The sequence below is a fragment of the Monomorium pharaonis genome, chromosome 9 (genome assembly GCF_013373865.1).
Source record: "Monomorium pharaonis isolate MP-MQ-018 chromosome 9, ASM1337386v2, whole genome shotgun sequence".
NCBI classification, from domain to species: Eukaryota; Metazoa; Arthropoda; class Insecta; order Hymenoptera; family Formicidae; genus Monomorium; species Monomorium pharaonis.
This window is the reverse complement of record NC_050475.1, coordinates 608,055-629,928: the sequence shown is the minus strand read 5'-3', so window position 1 is coordinate 629,928 and position 21,874 is coordinate 608,055. Positions and strand designations below refer to the sequence as shown.

At 38.7% G+C, this 21,874-nt stretch overlaps 1 protein-coding gene across 2 annotated transcripts in view; it reads left to right on the top strand.

Annotated features, from left to right (window-relative positions):
- The window catches only part of LOC105828987, a 167,084-nt gene that overhangs the window by 37,302 nt on the left and 107,908 nt on the right, over positions 1-21,874 (top strand). The window contains exon 1 of one of the 2 annotated variants that reach the window (XM_028193109.2): positions 2,938-4,442. The exons of the other annotated variant lie outside the window; for it this stretch is intronic. The gene's annotated coding sequence lies outside the window, so the exon portion shown is untranslated. Of the gene's footprint in view, positions 1-2,937; positions 4,443-21,874 lie in introns of those variants that run through there. 2 annotated transcript variants of the gene reach the window in all.

Sequence of the window (21,874 nt, the reverse complement as noted above, 5' to 3'; positions counted from 1 at the left end):
ATATATAAACGAACGCGGATGATTAAGAATAATTATTTAATTATTTCATAATTGAAAATTATACAATTCACAATCTGAATCATTTTTTTACTTATTATATTTAAAACAATATTGAATAGTATTCAAAGGTAAAAATAAAAATGGCGCGATAAACTGTTATCTTCGATTTATCAATTTAAGAAAAATATCAATTCTAAAAATCAAGTGATTTATTCTGATTGATTCTGACTTTATTATGAACTGCATTTTTACGCAATCTGTCGGATACGAGCAATATGAAAATTACAAATATGAACTATTATAATCAATAATACATTATTTTACAGCTTGTATCACAAATTTTTTATTGAAGCCGTTTACGAATTGTTCATTCTCCTTTACGTGCGAAATTTTCATGTCAAATAAAAATGCATTACATAACTTCACGAAAAGTGCTTACATACCAGGAGGCATAATGACTTTCGCATTAGTGGCGAGAAGAGCGGCGCCATCGTTGGCGACACATAGTAATCGGCAACAGCACCGCTCCCACGAAGAAGCCTCTTAAGATAATTACGACCCTTAATCATCTGTAAACTCGGAGAAAATGCTGCCCGTTTTACCGCCTGGCGAATAGCGCGCGACTAGTTGTCGAGAGCGGAATCGAAATGATTGGAGAAACGCTATCAAAACGATAGGATCGATTGTACTAAAATAGCACTGTTTACCGACGAGCACATTATAGGGAAATGAGAAGTTTACACTATACCATAATATAAATAATACAAAAAGATTCTAATGATTTAGTAATTTTTCAGAAATGAATTTTTTCGATTTCGTTCTTTCCTTGCAGTATAACCATTATTTTCTATCATAATTGGAAATTTTCTTCCGTAACTCTCTAATTAACTATAATGTTAATACAAAATTTATTATATAAAATTCTGATATAACTTCTACAAAAATGAAGCCTTCAATACAATTATGTCCTTAATTTTTATCGGATAAGTATTTTTTCGTTTTCGTAGTGACTCTAGATGCAAATCAAACACATTCCAGAGGCTTACAACGTATCGCAACACGATAGTTGCTAGTTATTATCACGTTTGTTTTTTTCCTAACATGACGTTATTTTCTTGAAGTTGCGTGGTAAATACAAGTTACAGAGTGAGCATGCTCTAGAGAGCGGAGTAGAGCTACTGAAACGTGCAACAAGTCTATATTTCGCGCAGTTCTGTCTGGCGGCCAATCGATGGAATCAATTTGCATAATGTATACACGCAAACGCGTATGCTTGACAATACCTTGATGTTGCGGAGTTGCCTTTATATGTATAGTGATAGGGGAATATCATTGACGTCCGATAAGGTCAATAAAATCACGCTGAGGAGACAAGAAATTTATTAAGGCTAAAAAAACTGGATTGTATTAAGATGCACATAAGATGCGTACGATTAGCACTGACGATTATTAATTGACGACTATGGAGATTCTCTCTTGACAGTAAAATGATATAACATTGTATTTAAATTACAAAATCTTGAATTATAAAATTATTTGTTTAATATTAATTTATTTTATTGAACGAGGGATCAATATCATTTCAAATAAGATCTCAAAACTGTGTTATACGTTGAAGTGATTTACGATTCTATGTACTTGTAAAACAATTCAGTGTTTCAAACTTTAACGAGTCCACGCTTTAAGCGAGTTTACACAGAGTTTCTCGAAGTACTGAACGATTGTCAAACTAATGATGCTGCAGGACACGGTTCTGTTGTTTTAATGTACTTTCAAATGAGGTAGAAACTGATTTAAACTGCTCGCGCTTTACATCCGAGAATGGTAACGACGATTAATAACGCATGGTTAATGTATCACGTACATCCGACTCATGTAACGATATATCGTGTGTAATAATGTATGTTGTTACAATGATGTGTTATATATTTCACTTAATATCTTTCCGTTAGTCGCATGCTTTGATTTGTCAAAAAAAAAAGACTTGATTTTATATTATTTATCTAAAACCGTAGTAAAATATGATTATTTACGCTATACCTAAGCCACTGTAAGTCAAATTATTAGTTATTTTGTTTTTTAGCTTCAAGGCTAATTCGCATAAAATATTCGAAAGAGAATATAGCGGTAAATAAAATTTAAAACATTTTAATTAATTATAAGAGTAATATCAAGTCATATATAGAGATATATGGAAATAATTATTGAAATTTAAAAGCTTCTTAGGTTTATTCCTTTCCTAAACAATGACAAAAATTGTGTTCATAAATATTCGAATTTTAGCCTTAAAGTAAAAAACAAAATGAATAATTTGACTTATAGTGGCTTAGATATTAGTTACCAATAAAATTATCTGTAAAATTTTTATATTTTTGATAGTGCTTCAATTCGAAACGTATATATATATATATATATATATATATATATATATATATATAATATTAAAACAGATCTAATTTTACAAACCCATTGATAAAATTAGATCTGTTGTGATATAATTTGACCTGTAATTTGTTTCTAAGATGAAGATTTTTTCCCGGGTATTTTATCTATTATATAATAATGTGTGAATTTTATACATATATATATATAATGATCTATTTTTTTGATATGAAAATTTTCTTCCCGGGCATGATGCATATTAAAGATTTCATATATACGTACGAAAGATTACATACACAATTTACATACATATTACCGTTGTTCACATACTTTCCTAAATGAATTTTACCAAAAATATAGCGCTTTTTCCGTCTCCCGCTTCTCTCGACGAAGGCAACGGTGGCAAATCGGAGCGGGACATGTCAACCCGTACGGTGCACAGCTGGCGATCGAGTGAGAGCGCGGGCCCCGTCGGCCGGGCGACGCGTCGACTTGACCGCGCAGCGAGCGCGGCCGAGGACCGCCGAGGATGGCCGAGTCTGGCCGAACGTCAGTACAGAGGAGCGTTCCAGCTGCAGCGAAGTCAGTATATGTTAAGCAGGCGCGCGCGATACGAGTTGTCACGTTTACCTTCCGCGAGCGCGCCGCCATCGCGCATCGTCGCTGCCACCGTTGCCGACGACAATCAGCGTCTTTCTCTCCCTCCCTCTCTCTCTCTCTCTCTCTCTCTTCTCTTCGATATATATCTCAAACGATAACGTTGCGAAGAGACGCAAAATTTGAAAAAGCAAGTGCGCATACCGGACAAGCGGAAGAGTGTTTTTCTTTTCTCCGCTTTCCGCGCTATCGACTCGTAGTTTTTGAAAGCCGCGCGTGTTCGAAAGCCGCAAGGTTATCCAGGAAAATGACGCGACGAAAGTGAAGACGTTCCCGAGCAAATCGTGCACCGTGCGTATCCCGATCACCCCGTTGTCTTTTCCTCCGGTCTTTTCTCCCGTATTATTTATCGTTTCCCCTTTCTCTCTCTCTCTCAACTTCTATCCCGTTTCTCCCTCGTACTCCGTACGTTCTCCCTCCCCTCGCCATTTTCGCGCGTTCTCTCTCTCTCGTTCTTTCTCGTTTCTTTGCTCCGACGTTGTCTCGTCGTGGGGTCAGTGTCTGCTCGATCGGATCCTGAGCAGGAACATACCGGCGAACGAGGAGGAAGAGGAGGAGGAGGAGGAGGAGGAAGAGGAGGACGATCTCTTTCCCTCGGCGCGGACTCTCCTCTCGGAGACTGCAACCGTTGCGACGCGCGTCCGCGCGCGCGCGCGCGCATACACACCACGTCCTTCAAGGATCATCATTTTCGGAGGAGCGCTCCGATTTTTCGCGCCGCGCGATCGAGAGTGACGGTGACGACGATGTGACGACCTGACGCGACAACGCATCGTCGCGGGATCGACACACCGAACAGTTCGATTACTATTGCGCCGAGACTCTCTTCGCCTGCGTCCCGTTCGCGGTGCAGGAAACTCTCTCTCTTTCTCTCTCTCGCTCGCTCGTTCCTTATCAAGTCGCTCCTCTCGCGTAGTATCACTCGTTTTTTTTCACTCGCTCATTCCCCTCTACCTCCTCTTTCTCCGCTATCATTCCCCGTCTCCGTTCTTCTCTCGCGTGCCCTCGCACGCGCTTTTTCCGTCTCCCGCTTCTCCGTCGTCCGCCTCCTCTCTCTCTCTCCCTCTCTCGCTCTTGCACTTTGCGGCCATCCCGCCGCTCGCTCGCTCGCCCGCGTGTTTTCTCGCGAGCGAATACGAGAAAAAGGAGAAACGCGAGAGCGGAGAGCGCGATTGATACCAGCGCGCGCGCGAGAGAGAGACACGCCGCCTCTCCGGAGGGAAGGAACGAGATCTCGGACTAGCCGCGAGTTTGTGTTTTTGTTTATCACGGACGCGGACTGCGCACCGGTATAACTGCACGCTGCCCTGCGCTGGAGGTGCGCGAGAAGGAAGCTGCTGCAAGTGGAGGACGCCCATTGGAAGGACGATTCGTCGCTGGAGGCGTTCGAGGGAGAGAGAGAGGTGAGCGCCTCACGATTTTCTCCTCTCCGTTTTCGCGCCGAAATCGAAAACGAAGTTTACTCGTAAGAGAAACAGTAGATTAGGATAATTCCGCTCGAAGAAAATAAAATTTAATTGAAATTAGGGGGAAAAAAACACTTTTTTTTCCCCGAGAACGCGCGCCATACGTTTTTCGAGCAATTATATGAACAAAGCACACACTGCCTGTTTTTTCTTAGGATTGGACGAAATGTATCGGCTGAATGCATATTCAGTGCCGACGAACGGCGACGAACGGCTCTGAATATGTTATTTGTATAAATTGTATACACTCCCTCGCGAATGTAGGTATATACGCGCGAAAATGTTGTATTATTATTGTACATATGCGAATATATTTTGCCCAACACCGCCAGGGCTGATTCCTGGCGATTGTGGGCGATCGGTATTGTCGGCCCGAGCACACAACATCGCGAACGTTTGTCACGCAAATGTACGGGGAGCGCAGAGTGACTTCGCCACCGCATTGTACTTATTACATTCTCGGTACACATATAATACCTTGTAAAGTACGTGAGCTGTACGTTCATATAGTCGTTCGCTTCAGCAACAGGCGAGCTTTTTTTTTGTCTCATTCACGGCAACGTTTTCTCGTTACGTTAATTTTCAGAAACTGCACCGCGCTACTGTTTCGCGGTGTTCAACTGGGTTCTCTCTCTGAAAAAAATTTAATATTACCGGAAAGTAATTGGATCCGACAATTTTAATTCAGGAGTAAGTTCAAGTATACGGACGCGAGACTAATTGTCTCCGGACGTATTGAGAATATTTTATGCTACGAGTTTATCAAATATTATAATTTGTTTTAAAGAAAAACGTTCAATTGGAAGTGAAAATGTCTTATCAGTTGTGCACTTCCATTAAGGGTGCGTGTTTCTTATTTGTAGCACAAATTATTTCCAATATTCTGTGTCTCCCGGTCAGTTAGTTTCACGACGATATGTAAAACTGTTTATTTAATAGTTAAGTACAAATATACTTTACAAGTATACTTTTGATGAGGAAATGCATCACTAGTAAAAGGTTTTACTTCCAATCAAGATTTCTTTTTATTAAAAATTTTAACATATGATATAAATTTGTATAAAATAAATTCTCAATATTCTGTGTGTCTGGACAATTAGTTTCGTGACTGTATACTTAACGTATGTACGCGAAACCTGTGAATTGTTGCGAACTGGTTCTTTTTTATATAAATATTGACAAGACAGTTACGACGTCTATAATTCCACGAACGCAAACCAAGCTTCGCCTTTTTCACATTATAAAATAATCCATCACTCTCGAAGGTTCATTTCTCTTTAAAAAGAATTTAGCGTTATCCGAAATTACTTAGATCCGATAATTTTAATCCACGAGTAAGATTAACTTATTTACCGTGTTTACGCATGTGTAATCTGCGTGTGTTATTGGCGAACTCGATTCCTTTCGTATAAATATTAACAAGGCACGTCTGTAATTCTGAGAATAGAAAACACACTGACGTTCGCTCTTTTTCACATTAAAATCGTCTATGCCTTCGTTGGCGCGCTCAAAGAAGCGCGTCCTTCTTGTTGTATAACGATGTTTTAACAGGTAACGCGCAGCCGTTTCTTTATTATAATGAGTGAACTTAAATATATTGCGAATGGATTTAATTACGGAAACATTAGATGGAATTTATTGCTGGCGTTTTGCCGAAGCTGGCGTTTCCGCGAAACGGTTTGACTCGCTTTGTGAAACGAACGTGCATAGTGAATGGAGGCACATTAGTAAGCGAACAAAACGAACACGGGATGCATGCGGTGCATCGCGCATTGCGAAGCATTATAGCCGTTGATAGATAAATAACCATGACATTCGAATACCAATGCGGCAAATATTTCTACGCTGAAAATTCTCCTCGGATCTTTTTATTCGTGCGACTTCTTGTCGCATTTAATCGTCCCTGTTGCGGAATATTTCTAGTAGATGTGATCTTTTTAAGAGAGTAAGGTGGTTATTTAGCGAATATTAATGTGGTTATTTAGCGAAACTTTATTGCAAGCTATTCCCTTCGTTATGGAGTATTAATTAACGTTCGAATTATGTCTCGTGAAAATAAATCTACGTAAAGCAAATTTCAAGTTATTATGCAATTTAGTATTTCTCTTTGAGCAAAATTGAAATTTCGAGTTAATTGTTAAATAAATTTCCGTACCTTATTTACGTCCTTGAAACGTCATTTCATCAGCGCTTGAGTTTTTATTTAAATAACGTTATGATTAAATTATCGATTAAGCTTTTTAAGGGTAAACTGCAAGTTTGAACATTTACAAAGAAAGAATACTCTCTCGCCAATCGTCATTCTACGGACTGTTCCGTATAATGGTGAGTAATCGTTATTCAGCAATGGACTTGATGTAATGACGTGGCACATTATAAATTAGATGGCTATAATGCAAATTGCAGCAGACGTTTTTCCATGAATGAGTGCGCGCGTAGCGCACGTTGAACCTTAATTTACTACCGAGGAGGGGGGAGGATACATTATGGCGATTGCATTTACGGGAGGGTACATGGGTTCTTATAATATTTTTTTCTGTATGGATATCATCTGTCGATCTATTCGTTGACTCTTATCATTACAAAACTTGACGCGATAGGCGTTCACAATACAACATAACGCCGGAAGTACTTTTCTCTCTTTTTTTTCAAAACAATTCAGAGATATTGAATCCATTTAATTCCTAGCGATTATCGTATTGCTTTTATATTACTTGTTTTACGGGTATGTGCGATTTGTTAAAAAAAATTTGTTTTACTTTATTTAAAATATCATTTAGTTTCTCAAATGTTTTTGAACATAGTTACTTTTTTATTCCGTTGCGAGCTTGAAGTGTAAATTTCATCACTTTGGGATAGAAAGCCGCAGTTCGCTCTTTTTCGTGAGTCACTCGATTCGTCGGGCTTTCGCTTTTTATCACGGAAAAACAAACGAGAGAGAGAAGATGGCCTTAATCTTGACGCTTGCAAGCTTGCGTAAGAATGAAAAACAGTTTTAAAGTTTGTCTTCAGCTATGGAAAAGACGTGTTACTGAACATATTATTTATTTTTTTTCTCCTCGTCACGTTTTCCTTTTATCGCGTTTCTAGAATCGTAGAGTTTCCGAAAGAAAAACTGGTCCTTCTTTTCGCGACGATATTCGCGACGAGCAATTTCTCATCTAATGAGTCGCGACGGAAAACGATTTCCCACTTTTACGCTCGCGTCTGAATACGAGCGATGAAAATCACGTTATTAACGTTTCTGTCACGAACATTAAAATCGAATAATTTACTTTTTAACATTTAATGTTAATTTGATGCTGATTTTCATCGCGTTGTGAATCAGTTGTATTTCATTATAAATTATGATGACAATTTAAATCAGTTTTACATAGTAATGTTACTGTAATTTACACCATTACATTATTATACAATTATATTTTAATATTGTACTTTATTAATTCAATTTAACTGTATTAAAAAGAAATTATATAAACGTTTCACGTGTGCTAATTCAAGATATTTATGATTGACAAAATTCTTTAAATATTTTCTTGTAAAAATATAATACTGGGCAGTATTAAATTGGTCAGCAATTATTACTTATTTTAAGTATTAAAATCAGTATAATTAATGGTTTTGTAAGTTTGTATTATTTGCTTCGATTACTCTTATTTTGTCAACAGAGCCTTTTTTTGTACGTTGAATTTGTTGAACGCTATTGACAAAATTTTAAAAGTGATTTTAAAAGTCATCCATTTTACATTGTAGCTTAGTCATGAATCAAACAAATCAAACATTCATATCTCTACCATATATGACGTGAAAAGATTGTTTGTTTGCTGCAATTCTGTTGGGAATTTATAACGAAAATGCATCTCTCTCGCGAGAAGAGTTATATATCTTTTATCCTGGCATGTATTCAAAAACAGTGCGCGTATCCTCCTTGATGACTCGTACTTGCTCCGAAAATGTAGCTATCTCTTAATTAAATTATTTGTAATACCCATAAGAAGACACATTGTGTTGTTTTTTTCCAGAGGAAGATTATCTAACATTATAATTAACTCGCGAAAGATGTTTTATCTCGTAACAGTCGAGAGTGAAAAGTTAACTCAAAAACTGCAACAAAGAGCATATTAAATTTCAATTAAAATTCACAAAGAGTCCGGCATATTATCTCTTTAATTAAAGGAAGAATTACACGAGGAATCTGATCTTAATGATTAATTCTTATTTAACATTTCATTGCTTTATTATTGAAATTGATGTGGGGATATTTTGGACGAGATTATAACCGAACTGTAGACAGAGATAAGCTATGAACCTTGCTAGATTTTCCCTCATGGGACTTAGCACGTATTGCTTCGGGCTCTTCAATTATTCACGATACGGGATTCAACGGCGGGTGTGTAAAGGTATCTAAATGCAATATATCTAGTATACACTGTGTAGAGAGATCTGCTGTTCCGTACATTAAACCTTTGGTTCGTTTTAATAATCCGTTTTAATATAAGATCGGAATATTAAATTTCACAGATATTAATTAATTCTCCTATATAAACACACAGCAGAGTTTAAGAAAATAACTGAGATTTATAATGAATGATGTCGCGTCAGTGGTCTGCTTCTCGATTTGAAAGAATCAAACGAAGTAGTCTGCACACGAATACAATGTGGAGTCACTCGCAGCTTTCAGAATCTCGTTTCTAATTTAATTCTACAACCTAATATTGTACAACACAACCGGGACCCGTTATACAGTATTCGGTTGTTGCGAAATAAAAGTAATAATAATAATTTTCAATGGTTTCTACGCTTTCGTGCCGATTTATCGCTGGCTACGTGCCAAGCGCGCAGCAACGTCTTCGTCAGTAAAACAAGCCAGTCGCGACTGGCGACTGTTAGTGAGACGAAAGCCGCATTAGTCGGTCGCATCTGTCAATAATTATTATCACGGGTGCGCAGTGCGTGCCGCGTTTCGCAGACGGCCGTTGCATGCACGTTATCTGAGAAAACACGAGGCGAGCGATATCAACGACCCGTAAATACAAGACGAGAGAGAAAGACAGAGAGAGAGAGAGAGGCGAGAAAGAGGAGAGAGCCTCGTGAGATACGAAATGGTTTTCGGGAGCATACTCGGCCGATTGCCGTGACGTGCGTTTCGGTTGCGGACAATAGTAATCAATGTCACGATAATTTATCGTAAAAGAGCAGTAAGTCACTGTCGAGCTACCGCGACGTGTAATAGTTTTCGTGGGGTAATTTCAGATAAATTAACAACGCGGCGAGAAGAAATATAGGTATTAGTTACTTGTTTTCTCCTTTTTTCTTCTTCTGTCCGATATCCAATCTGATAATATCCAATTGATCATTTTCGGGTATACTATCGGCGAATTCGAGCTTTTTAGATTGAGGGCAAAAGGGGTGGGTAATAAAATCTTACTTTTTTTTATCTAGTTTTACAGTCGAACTTTCATTTGAAAAACTTTGGTCTTTGCGAGCGATCGCATTACCTTTCCGGAGAGTTACAACGAGCTCTAAATTGATCCTGTCGATAAGAGAAAGAGGCTGCAGTCACGCGAGCCAGCACTCATTCGGAATACCTTTTCGATTCGATATATTTTAACAATGTCGACTCTTCTGTTTAACTTTCACTTGAATTGCTTTGCGTTTCGCCATTCCGAAGGTGCCGCTAATACTTTCGTTTATACATAATGACTTGTGTTATTCTAATAAGAATAATAAAGTTTATATATAATTAGAATAAATTTTTTTTTCATAAATTATACGACTGATATTGATTTTGTAGGAATAAAATAAATGTGTTTGACAATGGAACGTACAAAGCGGTTAATATTATTCCGAATTATTTGATTACATGCATGCTTTAAGTGATTCTTTGACCTCAAAACACTTTTTATTTTGCTATGTAAAATGTTACCAATTTAGCATAATTTAAGAATAAGTATCCGTATTTATTGATTATAGTTATTCGCGGATGTAGTAGCGGAATGTGACTTTGCATGTTCATAATTCGTCGCAAATTCCGAATTGAGTTGCAACATAACGATAGCTTTTTGACGTTTTTATTGACAGTTCATCTCGTTAATTCTGACAGTTGGCGCTGATTTGTATAAGCGACAATTGCGATAGCGGTAATAAACGTATTTGCATGCGTAGCCTTGACGGAAGACGTATGTCTCTTTGCGGCTATAAACACTCCCGAGATTCTCGTTTCCCAAAGTGACCATTAAACATTTCGCCGTCTGCGTGTATGTATTTGCATAAACGCCAATTATATAATTAATATCAATAATGGTAAAGACATGTAATGAAATATGAAACGGATGTACAATTCATATGACGCGATAAGATCTTGAACTTTGCGCTTCTCGAACCAGGACCAGAATTTCAAACTGGATTTCTGTCTCCAATTCGCACTTTTTTTGTTGGTAAGATATTCGTCGACATAAAGGAAAAAAAATGTTTTAGTTTAATAATTCATGAGAATCGATCTGTATCACCGATTCTTATAAGTTATGAAGAAGTCTTCTCCAATGTTACAATGCTATGGTACTTATTCACGCTATAAAAAGATATACAAAAAATAAACTTAATTAGTACATTGATAGCTATACATTTCAGTCATGTTTACTGTTGATGAAATTGCGAGTTTTAATTTTTTTTAAACAATTTTTTAATTACTTTATCGTAGCAATTAATTTTATTAAATAAAAACGGTGCAATGTGATATTTATTAAAAATTTTAATTTTAACTACAACGTTATATATTTTAACTACGTAATATGTGTGTACTCTGAAAACAAAATACACGTTATTGAAAATGATTTCTTTTTAAATTCATAGGCGATATAATATATTAATTAAACGTTAAAGTATGAAAAATAATTAGTAGTTAGCAGTATAATTTATTTTTTGCGTAGCATTGATACACAATCTGTCTCAACAGTAAAATGTTTTAAGAAGTATCGGTTTTTATTTCATGTGTTTTTATATATAACAATGTTGTCACATTTAAATATGTGAATTTAATTTATACGTTTAATTTAAATACACATAATTATATATAGAGTGTCTAGTAGTAGCGTGTCACTTTTCGTGAAGTAGCGGATTAAATTGAATAGAAAAGTCTTTTATTGGTTTTGCGAATTTTTCATCATTAATGAGAATTAATAAAGATTTACAAATAATTCAGCGACAAGAGGCAGACTAGCATTATGCATCATTTGTGATTAAATAATTCCATTAATTATTGAGAAACTTGTAAAATGAAACTTTTTTTATTTAGTTTAATCTACTTTATGTGCCCGAGAGACAATAATTATCTTATATACATAAATGATTAATGTATGATTTATTAAATAGAATTTAAAGATAAAACTTTTTTGTTTTTTAACGGTTGCTTTTTACCTTATAACACATGAATAATATTTTTTAGTTTTTCCTATAGATAAACTATAACTTTTTACCGTTAGAATCATTATATTTTACCATTGAAAAGATTTATTATTGTGAATATACAATCGACTTTTTTCTATTTACATTTCATAAAGCCAGCTGTACAGCACAAAATGGATAAATGTTTATCAGTAACTCGTGGGAGTAAATCTGATGACAAGCTAACAATTCACTTATGTAACATACGCACACACGCACGCACATACGGATGCATCCACATTAAATGAAATTATCAGCAAGTATAAAGTTACGATATAATCAAGTGAAAACATCGTCGCGCGAGTCAGATATCAAAAAATATTAGCACGTGCCTTGTCTTACAACGAATCTCTCGCAAATCATTGATTGCTAGTGTAAAGAAGGGAAATTGCCGAAATTTGCTGCGGTAATGAGTCGCGTACACCGCGAATAGTACGGTTCACCCCATTTCAACTCATTATTATTTGCCAAGTTCATCATTACGAGGATTCGCATGATTTAACGTCAGTACGTGATATGTAAGCTGAAGTAATAATTTTACTCTACATCCAGGGCACTCATAAAACGCGTTCTCGTTATTCCTATTCTGGTGGGAAGGTTCGTTTTCGGAAGCTCTCGGAATTTTCACTGAGTGAGGAGAGTTGAGATCGTGAGATTCGTCCCGTATAGAATTTCTCTCTGGAGATTCGTTTCCGAATCCGTTTCTGTTTTTCGGGTTTCTTTTGAGGAGATCCGAGATCCGAGAGGTTCCTTGTGAGGACATCTGATTTCGGGAGTGTTCATTTGGAAATTTTTAAGCGAGAGATTTAAGTTTATCGAGAAATTCCTCTCGAAAATAATTCTCTGCTACTTTGAACTCCATTTTTACCTAATCATATGAGACAACTGATTAGATAAAGCAGTCGTATATTTGGTCTGTGGTTGGATAGCCTTTTCGAAATTCCTTGTTGAGTAACATGAATATAAATGTTCGTTTTTATCTCTTATTTCCGCATCCATGTAATACGTATTCTGAAAATATTTTCTTAATATTTATGGCATGTAATATTTATTTATATGATGTCGTGGATAATACAATATAATATTTAAAAATAGGATTCATCTCTGTGTTTTAAAACTGAGTTGAAAATTTTAACGTAATTAATTATTTTTACGAAATTGACTTCTAAAACTTCATTTCGATATATTTATTTATATACATTTTTTACTATGCCCAGATCTTTCTGCAATAATATATTTTTTGTCGCTTACTTTTTTTTCTTTTCTTACTTTTTTCGTTCTTATGTCTGACGTTGCGCTTGACAGTTCAGTTTTTTACATTAAATTCTAAATATTATATATGTATATTATAGAAGGTGTAAATTAAAATGCGATATATATACATTTTTATTCATTTACGAGATGCATTTGCCGCTTCGTCTTTTGTGTTAACAAACTATTTTGTTGTTTTGCATGTTATCCCTCGTCATCTCTCGATTTCAATTGCTAGAAACTGCTTTGTTTGCCACAAATGGTATCATTATTACAAGGCAAATGAATACACATGGAAAACATTGAATGTTTGCACGTTTATGATAACGCTCGTTTGACTATTATCGAACCGACAACTCGCGAATTATAAATAACAATATTCAAATTAAAGCCGATTTAATTTTTAACGAGAGGGATTGCAACAATCTTAAAATAAAGTTTCGTCGCTCGTGCGAAGTCGTCCTTCTTTTCTGCCTCGACGAATATGGTTAAGCCCGGGTTAATCGATGTCGTCAACGACCATTAGTCGCGGGGTCCGCGACACAAAGCAATCTGGCCGGATTCCAGAAGCGTTTCTGGCGGAGGCGCCAGTTTTATTGTCTCCCGATGGCTTTGCCCACGCCTGATTCACACGCGGCGCTTAATCGACGTGCTTTGGCCGTCGCTGCGCTGTTCGCAATCACGCTCGGCAGCCGCGATTTCTTTTCAGAGATTTCTTTTTATCCTTCTTCTTTTTTTTATCTCGCACATTTGCCAAAGAGGAACAAGCGAATAAAAACGACAGGAGACAATTCGCAGTAGAATTCTATATATCAAAATTAAAAAAATGGACATTATTTAATCCTTTCGCATCGATTAATCATCTCGACAGCGTTTCGACCTTTCTGTCGCTTCGAACGAGATATTTTAATCCGACGCGCATACATATACAGCGGATAAGCACAAAATAATGTAAATATCTGAAAAATACACTACTTATTTTATTCATAAGAAGTTGGCTTACAATTTATCTTCAATAAAAATTTTATCCTTCTTTGGAATAAGGTCGTGCACAATACTTAAATGGTCAGTGCGTTGTTATACATTTTTCTAGCAGAATATGTTTTAAGAGAGATTGGAGAGAGAAATCTGTTTTTTTCACTCTACCCTTGAAAATTGCTTACAGTAATTCAATGGCATTTAAGTCAGGCAGGTTACGTTAGCTGGGAGAATGTTAAAGAAGAAACAGAGAGCAAGTTTAGAAAATAATGTGAGAAGTAAATTTTTCTCTCCAACAACACTTATATAATCAACTGAAAGGTATTCTGCTAAGAGAAAATCGTGCAACAGTCTATTGGAAGCTATTCGAGCGCTGTATAACTTTATTTCAACAAGAATCTGCATTAAAGATAAATGATGATGAATAAAAAGTGTGTTTTTCCTAGATGTTAACACTATTTTGTTCATTTCCCGTGGGGCTTGGTTAGATTTCAGACTTTCTTATTCTGCTGCGGTAACCGTGATGCAGGATGGAAGCAACGGAATATCGACGATCTGTCTCTCGACGATCTACAATCAGCTGCACACGCGATGCTAAGCAGATCTGCACCCTGCGCTTAGATAAACGCGGACGCGGCGTCGATAATTTCTGTCCCGGAGCGGCGGCCAATTACGAATTATGCACGCGTGCGAAACTATCGCGGAAGCCCGACAGCTCGAACGGTCGGATCGAGCGTGAAAAAACGGGACCGGAGGGATTCTAGGCTCCGGTAACTGGCAGGTACGGGCAACGAAATTGACGTCGTCGTTTAAAGATATAAGGCGTGCGAGCGCTATTACAGAATGAGTCTCGGTCGATGCATGCGATCGGCTTGTGCCGACCGCAAAATGCATGAGCGCAGCTTTTACGCTTTGTGCTTTTTCAGTACGCGCGCAATTTTTGCAGCTCATCAGCCACGTGTAATCGGTTGCCGCGAGGTCGGTCGCGTTTACGATAAATATTGTGTTGCACGTGCCTCGCGAGTCGCGTGCACTTTCTTATTCGTCGGCGCATTTCGCCATTAATGAAACACGTAAGCGTAATGTGCAATCAGAAGTCGAGGGTTAAGCCGCTAATTCACGTTAGTGAAGTATTGAATATCGCGTCGTGATATTTTCAAGTGGCTTCTTCTGTGATACTCATTTAAAATTGAAGACAAAAATTTGGGGAGTGCTAAGTTATTAATCCTAAAAGATCGATAAAATTATATCGATTAATATGTAGGATACATACATGCATAAATTTTATGTGAAAATAATTCGAAATTTCAACTGAAGAATGCCGGCTATTTAAAAGTCTAATATCATAAAGCACATTAGTATATATAATATAAAAAACTCTCACACAAATATAATAATATCTCAGTAATGAGATGTTAATTATAATGATCATTTCGCATTTTATTTTGAAAGCAAAAACAAAAAAGATACGAATTTCACTGTTGAGAAAACGCCAAAGTCGCCAGCGGTATCGATCGGCTTTCTTTAATTTCAAACTATTTTTCTTCGTGCCGACTGACGGAATAATTCCGGCAAACTATTTGCTATTTTCCATCAGGAATGCATCGACTCGGATGCCCGGGCCCCGACTGTTGCACGCGATATCATCGGTCATTCCGTGCAACACACGCGAGTGAAAAGCACGCGCGATGGGCACCGATCGGGAGGTCGGGGGGGCTTCGCAACGGGCACCCACGTCCGCGCGACATACGCGGGGCACGTGTGCGTGTCCTATGCACTTATATATCCCGTGTCCCTATCGGCCATGCTGTGGTATCTAAGGGTCGGTTAAATGCGGTTGCGCAAAAAGATAAAAAAAGCGACGCGCGCGCTTCTCGATGCCGCCGTCTGCTCGAGAATGCCTTTGGTTACCGCGCCTTTCGATTCATTTTTTGGATACGCGAGAGACAGAATACGAGTTTTATGTTGTAAAATATAAATCGGAGCGTAAGTCAAATGTAGGGGAGAGTGACAGAAGGGTAAACGAAACTTCCGTAAAGTGTAAATTGAAACAATGAAATGTAAAAAGGAGCTTTGTAAAAGCTAACGTTTCTTTTACATTTTGCTGTTTCAAATTTACGTTTTATAGAAGTTCCGTTTTTATCAGTCTCCTCTTACATTTAACTTTTGCGCTCGGATATTTATTTTCACTAGGGACGTGACGCTCGTTAACACACCAATTCGTTAGAGTTACGTTAACACTTTATAAAATGATTGAAAAGTAAATTCTAACTAATTTAAATTCATCAATCTCTCAAACCTCTTGAACCTCTGATTTATGCGTTGTCGTTAATTTTTGACGGATAATAACTGATAAGTCGCGATAATTTAATAATAATAACCTGATAATTGATTAATAAAGCCTCCTTCAGTAATATTCCTCTGTTTTCCGCATCAAATGTGGCTTGCATTTGGAAAGTCCAATTATGCAAGATGAGAGATAAGAGAAATTATCGTTTAATCGTAGCCCGTTCAGAAACATGTCCAATAAATCTGATACTAAATCATCTGACGAAATGTAATTTTCACGCAAAATACCAGATTCGCACATCCACCTGGTAAACATAATTGTTTTGCAAAACAAAATTGCGCAGGCACCGGCCGTGCTTCAATTTTGATCAATAAATACACGTTGTCATGAATTTCCATCAAGTTTTTCTCCCGAAAGGCGCTTAAACCTGCTTCTTGCGCCGATCCCCATTATGAGCGTTATCGTGCGCCGCATAGCTCATGAATTTTAATCGGCGTTATATCTGTGAAAACCGCGTTTCGATGGACTTGCCTTGCCTCGCTTCATCTACAAGCGGACTTGTTCGTACGTAGTACTACACTTCACCAGAAGATAGTGTATCCGTTTGAAAGTCAAAACCGGGTTTACCGCAAGATAAAGAGCTGTTGCATCATATATACGGTGTCTCCCGTCTAATGGGACAGGCGATAATGAAACCGAATGGTTGTCGTCTGTGATAGTACATTACGTTACATTCGCACTAACTATTTTACGAGTTTGAAATTTTCTCAGGGAGAAAACTCGTTCTTCTCGCCGAAATTTTTATTATTCCTACATTTTAGCGATTATAAATATTTAATTTTAGTTATCACGAATTGCGAAGTTTCCATGAATGCAATTAGAATTAGCCCAGTTTAATATTCTCTGCTATGTGTATTTTTAATTTCATGAAGATTTTTAATTAATAATATTTTTAACATGTATGTATCCGAGAAATGTCTTCAAATTAAAATTAATATTTATTTTTTACATCAAATACCATCTTTTATATTAGACACTTATATCCAATTAGTTACAAAGAACATTATTAACATGGTTTCTTTAATTAATTTGAAGGGCTCTCGAAAGAAAATTTAATTACTGCCGTTATTTTTTAATTGCTTTTTACCTAATTTCCTATAGTGAGTATCTTATTTATTTCTGTCTACTAACTTAATAGTTAATTTATGTAAAATTACTTCTTTTGAATCGCTCGCAATTCAAGAAGAAAACCTTTTCGAAACGTCTGCCAGAATATTTTTCTTTTATCAGGGGGGACGCTTTTTCCTTTTAAATCCCCCTGAGAATCCCGGGGTTCGTAGATGCAGTTTTCCAACGCATTTAAAAGCCATCCAATTTGTGGGCAACGCGATTTCGCGGCTGGTTTCTTCGAGGTCGCGAGTGCGCTTTAAGGCCATAAGCCAGGCGCGGCCAGCGGCTAGCGGCAGGTCAATAAGCCTCACTCTGAGCCAGATAAAACGCCCCTTTCTCTCGCTCTCGCGTGTGCGAAACGGCGCGATGCGGCCTATTTTAACCCTAGGAATATGCGAATATACGCGGTTGTCCCTCTCGCGCGCCGCGCCGAGTCTCGCATTGCGCTATTACGATCTTTTTTTTTTTTTAAATATCGGTAAGATTATTGCGCAGTCCTGTTTATTCCGGGTTGTGTCGGTGATTTACAGTTCTCATGGCGTTATCCGCGATCTACTGTGAATAAAATCCTTTTTCGCGTTAGAGCAACTTTGAGAAATATTTCGCGCTCGCACGGTCTCTCTCACGGCAGGGTTTTTCTTTCCCCTCGGTATAGCACGCGAACAATTTGTAATGCGCGAGTGAGACGGACGGATCTCGTAGCTCACTTAAATCGCAACCGGATGATTGGCCCATCGGGGGAACACATTGCGCGAAATGGACTCTATCGACGCGGAACGAAGAGCGTTGTTACTTCTCCTGGCGGATCTCCTGGCGGTCCAGCTCGTCTCCTTCTTCTCGGTCTCCCGCGGCCATCCCCGTTCCTCCCGTTCCTCACCTCCCGCTCGTTCTTCCTCGTCTACCCTCCCTCCCAAACCTCCTCTCTTCCCGTCCTTCGATTTTGCGGCGTGTTCGTGTCACCCACACGAGGATAGGCACTCTCCTCGTTCGCGGGCGCGATGTCCGAGCCGTCGTGTCCGAGTCGGAGCTGAAGTCTGCAAGCAGGTGCGCTGGATGCATTCTGTGCATTCCACTGCGCTCTTCGTCCTCATCCAGCATCACACGTCGGGCTCTGCTCAACCTCCTGCGCGCGCGTGTCCTTCCTTCTCGCCTCTCTTTCTCTCTCTCTCTTTCTCTCTTTCTTTCTTTCTCCGCGTTCTCCCGCGGTCGTGTGTCGTATCTCGTCTTCTCTCTTCCGCTCTTCCGCCTCTTTCTCTTATTTCGGAGCGCGTTGCAATCGGGCTTTTTCCATGAAGACCTACGATTGCCTCCCCGAAGAATCATCGTCGGCAATCGTTTCTCCCCGAGAAGATGCCGCTGATGATCACAATCTCACGAGTGAAACGCGACGCCGGACGATTTCTTGAATCACCGATGTCTCCGTACGATGTCTCGTCACATGTTTCTCAAGCACGATAACGCAAGTGCTTGTGACGCGTGCGTTATCGATTTTTTTTTTCTTTTCGAAAAGACGTCAACAGATAGTGATACATTTTCCGCGTGGGTATCGTTCGAGAGGCGAATAAGCGCGATATGAAGACGTATTGTCGTATTAGCGGCATCTTGAAGCTTATCGATTTCGATATTATGATTTAATGCGAACTGATGTTTGAAATTGATACCTTATCTGTAGGATATCTTCATTAAATACGCACTTAGTTGAAGTAATGTGTCGACGAGACGTGAGTTCAGCGATAAGCAAGATCGGTGAGATAACGAAGAAACTACTATGTCATCGCAGCTCGATGACGTGCCACTTAAAAAATAATTAGAAGTATTTTCTAAGAATGTGTACGTAGCGCTGTTTGTTCCGTACTGGACAGTAGTATTGAAGTCATTTGAAAGCATTTGATAGAATTTGCGAGGGCTTTCAAATATTTACAGGCAAACTTTTCTCCTCGAACTTTTCCTGTCAACAATGACTCGTACGAAATTCGATATCGAATCGGGTCTCCCTTTAATTATTCTTCAAGTGCGAGAGGAAGGAATCCGTCCGTTTCTTAAACGAACGAAAAATAATTAATCCCGTTTCGTAGATAGATTTACCGTAAACCCGAAACGTAAACGCAAAAGCGTCTCGCAAAAGGTGTCACTTCGCTTCTCGTCGTGTTACGTTTAACGATACTTAACCAGCGAAAGACGTTTGCGCGAGTTCCATAGAACCGAGATACATTTCGCATGTAAACGTATCCAACAATAGAGAATTAGTACTTTCCACCTGCCCGGATCCCGAAAGTGGCTCGTTCCATGCCGGTCACGCGCGTTTCAGTAACAATTAACCGGGTGTCGGGTCCGAGTCTGAAGACGAGGACACATTTGCATGTATGGAAGCGCATAGGAATTACTCGCTCGAGGCGTTGTATTTGTCCCCGACCGTCGCCGTCGCCGTCGCCGTCCGGTTGGGTCGTCCGCAAACTCGTCGTCGCTGTGCGTTTCTAGAGCAAACGTGAAGCAGCGGAGTAGCCCGAGGCTGCCCGCGTGGTGACCAAACATGGCTTAGACGGGTTCTGTCGCTACGAGCGACGTTCCACAGTCACGGATCCGCGCGACGTCCGCGGTAAACAGCGAGCGGCTACTCTAAGTTGAGATTCCAGGATTCTCGGTGGAGATTGAAATCGATCTTTACCGATACCGTCAGCGGTTTGTGATAAAATTGATTTTATCATTTTCATCGATGGGACACAATTGATTTTTGTGGGTGAAAAATTTGATGCTAAGTATTCTTGTAAATTTGGACAATTATCTTTCGCATTTGCGCAAATTTGCAAAAAAAAAATGCACAGTAAAAGGATAAATATTATATTTTTATATTAAAATAATTTGGCCCTTAGACTGAAAAAAAGTGTGATATTAGCGAATATAATTGCACAGTAAAATAATTATAGTTAGGAATATTATTTTTATCTGATGCTTATAGTGATTATTTTACCGTATAAAAATCTCCAATTTTGGTTATAATAACCATAAGTTGCATAGGTCAACATTACAATTATGAGAATTTTAATATAGTTTAAACGAACTAAAATTTATATTGTTGATTGGGCCCAAAATTACTATAAAGTATAGTGATATTATGGTTACTGCATCTATTTTTTTCTCTCGCGTACACCTTTATAACAAAAAGTGCACTAACTTCGTTTAAATTCCTCGCATCGTAGATCGCGGCTTCGGAAAAGCTTCGTAATCGTTCGAAGACCGTCAACGTCGGATTCCAATTATTGTAAATCCAATCTCACTTCCTTTTTTCGAGTTGGCCTATAAAAGGAGGAGAGGAATCCGCGCCCTTCGGTGCATACCGCATGTCGCGGCCTTATCTAGCGTCGACCGATGGATCGTGCTCGATCCTCGATCGACGTCGTTGCGAGTCATCGCGTAATTACAGCCGTCGACGGTAATTGCTCTTAGGAACTGGGAAGCAGTTTGAGCAGTTTCTGCGTATCGCGGGGCAGGAGAGCAAACTCTCGTCCGTCCATTCGCTCGCTCCGAACCGTGCGTGCGTGCGTGCGTGCGTTTCTATAACGCATTCCCGAAAGCGCGTTCTCATCGCGAGAGCGTACGTAGCAAGTACTACATACGTCCTGCAGGATATGCACGCGTTTCGCGCCGATCCGCTAATGGAAAACCGATAAGCCGCACACGCCTGCCTACGCGCGTCGCTCGATTAATTCCGCGTTTTTCGCGATTAGATTTTAATTGTTTACGTAACGCGCGTCCCTCTTCCAACGTACGAATGCTATTAGGCGGATCAGCGCGGCAACGTGGAGAATACGATCGCCAACACACGTGCCGGAAATACAAAGCCATGCGAATTTGAGATACGATACCGTTTTATTATCAACGGTTAATCTTGCGGTTTTCCATAGCGCAGAATTTATTTCGACCATAACTCGATATACGGTGGTATTGTTTTCTTTACGCAAAATGAAAAACCGTATGATTTACGGATCGTAAATCGTGACATTAATCACGCGTTAATTCAAAAAATAATTATTTCATAATTACATTTTCCAGGGAGAGATAATCTAACGCGACTTGAAAGAGAATTTTTACGATCGTCGCTATTACATGCTTCGAGCATACGTTCTACCACTACGTGTATGTGTATTATTACCACACGGCTCTGCCCTACTTGAATTTTAACGTTGTTTCTATCGCTTTTTCTTCTCTGACATGTCCCAATTTGTGACATTTCTTCATT